The 6125-nt window shown below is 36.3% G+C and overlaps 1 pseudogene; it reads left to right on the forward strand.

The window, feature by feature from the left end:
- Window positions 1-2645: 2645 nt before the first annotated feature.
- Window positions 2646-4504, forward strand: LOC139839695 (probable aquaporin TIP-type RB7-5A; annotated as a pseudogene).
- Window positions 4505-6125: the final 1621 nt, after the last annotated feature.

Consider the following 6125-nt stretch of genomic DNA (forward strand, 5'->3'; position numbering starts at 1 on the left):
GTCTAATAAGTCGATCAACGGTCAAAATTCGGGTCACATGCGGGAAAGGTCGGGTCAATGTCGGTCAAAAGTAAAAAATTCGGTTAAAATCCGTCAAAAGTCGAACAAATCGATAGAAATTGACGTAGTTTAGTGTTACTATTTTGTATTATATTAACGTAATAGCAATTATATGTACAAACTGGTCAACGAAAGTTATTTGACTTTAAAATATGTGTATTATATCATATAAAAGTGAGCGTCCGTCTCAATCTTGTCTCGACCGTCTCAATCTTATCTCGACGTTTTAAGGTCCGACCTCGTTTCGCGTCTTTTTCACTTGTCTAAAAGAACCTTATCAACCATCATTTATGCTACTGTGATTTAATTATTAATTTTTATTTTATTTTTTTTATCTATTATTGAATTTAAATTTCAAGCATAAAAGAACCTTATCAAGCGGGTATTAGTGTGGTGTCCAGTCAAAACTTGAACTTAGATGTATACGAGAAATAAGGAATTATTTTAAGAAAACAATCAGAAAGTGTGCCTATAAAGTTGGGTCAACAAGGCACTTTTGAGCAAACATTACCGTCAAATCTTAAAAGAAATCTTGAAAGTACCTTTATGGTGGCAGAGGAAACAACACCCAATGATGTACTTACTGGTTCTGTTTATCACCCCAATGCCACGTCTGGTTCCTCAAATACAAACAGGCCCAATATTAGTGTAAAGGATAAAGTTGGGCCTTCTTCAAATCAGCCCAAGAACAGCGGTACAACCCTAAAATCACAGGAATTTGATGTTGAATTACCTAAGGAACCCACGTTTTTTCATTCTGCTAGATACTCACATGACAAGTAGGATCTACACCAATGTCCCACTTTAAATTGTCGATCTTCTTGTGCATTATGTAAGAAAAATTCTCAAAAGACAAAAGCGTTATCCAAAAAAGATGTAGGTGTACATGCACATCGAAGTCCAACTAAAGGACACAAGAAAAAGAAATCAAAGGCGAGTTAGATGCGGGATCAAATAGTGACGATGATGCGCTGAATCAGGATGAACAATCTACTGTTTATGCTCGTAAACCCATTAAAGTTAGTGGTAAAATCTTAAATCCCAAATTCAACCACAAAGAAAAAAATGAATTCTCGAATTTTTTTAGAGGGGATGTTTGATAGTAGCGAACGTCCCTCTAAAAGTAAACAATGATGATAGCTACATGGAATTCAAGGGGACTCGAGGAATATAGACAGAGATAGACGAGTTAAGGTTTGAAGAGAAGTGATACATGACGGTGTACAAGTTTCTTCTAATGGAAGATCGGGAGGTTTTTTATCATGTTGGAGATCCGATTTTTTCATACTTAAGGATCACTTTCAATGCCGAAGATGGTTAGTTACGTTATTAAATTACAATCCAAATATTGTTAATGTGCTTATTTTTAATGTGTATGCACCTCGAGAAAAAGAAATATGGCAGTTCATTGCAAAGATGGCTTCTAAATGGAGTGGGCCGACTTTTGTAATATGGGATTTTAATTTCACTTTACATACCAATGAAAGGTTAAGAGAATAAATTGATTTGATTAATATGGAAAATTTCAACAATTTTCATTCAAGATCAAGTCTTATTTGACAAAGTTAGAAAGATCTAATGAATTATTTGATACTTTAAGCCCGCAAAGGTGGCAATGGTAGCTCGGGAAAGGCACTCAAATCTTATTTTGGAATGATATTTGGTTGGGAGTGTCTAAATTGAGAGATCAATTTCCGGTTATATATCGTTTATCGTCTAACGGAAAGAAATGGTCGTATTGCAGTTATTGGGTTTATTGATACCAATGGGATGATGGTTTGGGACTTTGGAATTTCGGGTTCGCTTGATAGTTTTGAAAGTATCCAAATGCATATGTTATCTGCTTTTGTTAGTTTTCTCTCAAATTGATGTTCTTAAGGAGGATGGAATTCTTTGGTCTTCAAAGTTATGTATGGACAAACCAACCTTGAATGCTAATGTGATCAACGCCATTAATAATGAATGCTACTTTATCAGTTTATTTTGGTTCATGTATGGTTTAAGGTAGGCATGTAGCTTGTAGTTTCCTTGTATGTTAGCTGGCATAATTCTAATGAGGTTTTTTGTGTTCTAAGTGGACATGAAGGTATGTAAGTCCATCTTGGTTATAGCTTGTAACACTCAAATTTTCACCTTTTCGTGAAAATTTTTATAAATTTATTTCTTGTTCTTTGCCCAAAAAAAAAAAAAAAATAAATAAATAAAAAAAATCAACCTACCATTGTCAAATTTTATGTTGTAGCTTCTTGTTAATTCTTATAACGTCTTCATTCATATTCATATTCAACAAAAATATAATATTTCAAATAAAAGGCCGGTAGGTCTAACCAATCAGAAGCCAGAAATCAGCCATCTCGGCCCCACGGTCGGTGCCTGCAAGAATTCTCTATGCCTAAATTCCTTAATGACCACATAATCATATCAACTCCATTTAAAACATTAAACTAAACATGATCTTTTATCATGAAATCATGAACTATATATAACCCTTTGTTGAACGCATCCACATATCACAAAATTAGCAAGTCAACCATTGCATACTTTTAACTTCTAGTGCTCATTCTCTTTAACAAAAGTTTCTAAAAATGGTAAAGTTTGCACTTGGTAGCATTGGTGACTCTTTGAGTGCTGCTTCAATTAAGTTTTATTTGGCTGAGTTCATTGCCACACTTCTACTACGTATTTGTTTTTGCTGGTGTTGGATCTGCTCTTGCATATGGTATGCTAGCCTCTTTTTTTTTCTTGTTAAATTGTGCTAAAACCGTTCGTTGACTTTCGAGTTTTTGAATCGAGGTTGGCGTATTTATATACTCACTTTGTTTAAGTCGAGTTTGGCGTATATACATGTATATATACCCTCTCGGCTAAATACTAATATGCGTTCTTGAATCGACCTTTAATAATTATAATGTCATATAAAACAATGACTTACACAACAATATATTATAACTACACATGAGACTTGAACCCACAAATGCTTCTAGTTTAAAGACCCATCATTAGTTATTACTTAAATTAAAAGGACTTTCATATAAAGTTTTATTATTACATCAATGATGAAAAAAGTTATTTTTTTAAAAAATTGCAGGTAAGCTAACATCAGATGCAGCACTAGACCCAGCTGGGCTAGTCACAATAGCAATAGCCCATGCACTTGCTCTGTTTGTTGGAGTCTCATTGGCAGCCAACATCTCAGGTGGTCATTTGAACCCAGCTGTCACATTCGGATTGGCTGTTGGTGGTAACATCACCATCATAACAGGACTATTCTACTGGGTCGCTCAGTTGCTCGGTTCGATCGTTGCATGCTTCCTGCTTTCGTTCGTCACTGGTGGTTTGGTAAGTCATCTTAACTCCTCACTCGAAACACTATTTCGGGTCACAATCTTAAATATATACTAACATATTTAGTGTTTGACAGGCGGTCCCCATACACGGAGTTGCAGATGGTATGAGCGGTATTCAAGGAGTTGTGTTCGAGATCATCATTACTTTCGCTCTAGTTTACACAGTCTATGCAACCGCGGCTGATCCCAAAAACGGATCACTCGGAACCATTGCACCAATTGCCATTGGGTTCATTGTTGGAGCCAATATTTTGGCCGCTGGACCATTCAGTGGTGGTTCAATGAACCCGGCCTGTGACATCCCAGGTAACACGTTCCCCGTAACATGATATTGTCCGCTTTGCCCGTACGCGCACGGCTTTTTCTTAGCAACCACACACGACAAGCACTTTTCCAGGAGGTCACCCATCCTGGTAGTGCCCTCGCATGAGCACGCTTAACTACAGAGTTCTCATGGGATCTGCTGCGCTTGTGGTCCTAAAACGCGTCATGCTAAGAAAGGTCTCCACACCCTTATAAGGCATGCTTCGTTCTCCTCTCCAACCGATGTGGGACGGATGTAACACGGATGTTACAATCCTCCCCCCTAATGGGACACAACGTCCCCGCTGTACACGTTTGGTCCGGGGCCTGGCTCTGATACCATCTGTGACATCCCAGGTAACACGTTCCCCGTAACATGATATTGCCCGCTTTGCTCGTAGGCGCACGGATTTTTCTTGGCAACTACACACGACGAGCACTTTCCCAGGAGGTCACCCATCCTGGTAGTGCCCTCGCATGAGCACGCTTAACTGCAGAGTTCTCATGGGATCTGCTGCGCTTGTGGTCCTAAAACGCGTCATGCTAGGAAAGGTCTCTACACCCTTATAAGGCATGCTTCATTCTCCTCTCCAACCGATGTGGGACGGATGTAACACGGATGTTACACGGCCCGTTCGTTTGGACCTGCTGTGGTTAGTGGAGACTTTTCACAAAACTGGATTTACTGGCTCGGCCCATTGATCGGCGGTGGTTTGGCCGGGCTTGTGTATGGTGATGTTTTCATTGGATCACACTCGCACGAGGCTCTTCCATCGTTCGCAGAATATGCTTAAGTTTTCGTTAAAATCTTATTTAGTTTGTATTCGGGTCTGTATTTCATGATTTTCGCAACATTTGTAACATTGAAGTTGTACTCAATTTGTGTTGGTTTGTTCCTTTGAAAAGAATGTCATGCTTGCAATTTCGAATGTCAATGAGAAGTGTCCATATATCAACTTGTCACTTCATAACTAGCTTGTTTTATCATTGTCTTTTTGTTTTAGAATAACTATTTGTATCAATGATTAGTTCTAAAATATTTTATGATAGTATATGTTAAAGCTAACTAAACAGAATGAGTAATATATATATATATATATATATATATATATATATATATATATATATATATATATATATATATATATATATATATATATAACCAATGCCATTATTTTTTGTAAATTGTAATTTGCTATTGTTTTGACCATGAGGTTTGGTTTTGTCACATGCATCTCAAGTTTTAATATTTATTAATGGCGACTATGGCAAAAGTTTATCAACTTATGAAATCACAGCCATTCATTTATCCAAACTGAAATTTTAGCCAATATATGAGGTACATAGGCTTAAAATGTCTATTTTGCCCATTTCCAACCAAAAAGCTTTATATGCTACTCTAATTATGGAATCAAAAAATAAAACCAAAAATTAAAATAAAAAAATAAAAAAGCCATGAAAATGGCATTTACAGATAACCCTTCTCAAAGCATTTTCTATATATCACTTGAAATCTACCATTGTGTTTTAGATCCATTTATCAGCGGAAATGATTCAAATCTTATGTTTTGATTACGCATGAATGACACTGGAGAAAGGTGTAGATATCGTGAATTGACTGTTGACATCTATCGACATTTCGTTACAATCCCTGATGTATTTCGGTACGTTTTTTGTTTTGATTTCTGGTTGCATTAGAAATGTGATTTTCTTTTTACCGAACAACCAATTTCGATTCGAGATTATACATTAAAACATCTCCTTCATGGTATCCTTTTTTTAGCAACTATGAGGATCCTAATCATATGTAATGATGTATACGATTCTTTAGTTTTGCTCTCTTGTTGATAGGACTAACAAAGCTTGTGTGTGGATGGAATCTTTTATTGTTGGTTTGTTTCCATCCGTTTTAATTTTACTTGGTTATCGTTTATTGGAAGTAAATCTAGATACATAGTGTTAGAATGAAAGTACAACAAGAAGACAAAGTCAAATAGGTTATTTGACTTATTGGGATGAGAATTTAAAGTCATCACCTCCCATTTTGAATAAAAGCACATAGGGTCAAAGCTAGCAGCCAAGTATAACGGATCCAGCCTGCACAACAAGTCTGCACTTTCCTCAAATATAATGGGGGTTCCAAAATAATATTTGGAGCATACCAATTAGGGAATTAGCTGTTAGTTTATTAGTGTATATAACACTTTGTAATCCGTTAACAAAATATAACACAATTGTAAAAGTTCATGAATAAACTGATCAATACATACAATTACAATCTTTAATTCTCTTAAATTAACATGGTATCAGAGCTAACGGTATCGATCCGTTGATCAAGATACTAGTTTTTATGTCTCAATCATCTACCAAATCCATAGCTACCATGTCTAAGATTGACGGTAGCCCAGAAAACCA

The sequence above is a fragment of the Rutidosis leptorrhynchoides genome, chromosome 4 (assembly GCF_046630445.1).
Source record: "Rutidosis leptorrhynchoides isolate AG116_Rl617_1_P2 chromosome 4, CSIRO_AGI_Rlap_v1, whole genome shotgun sequence".
NCBI lineage: Eukaryota > Viridiplantae > Streptophyta > Magnoliopsida > Asterales > Asteraceae > Rutidosis > Rutidosis leptorrhynchoides.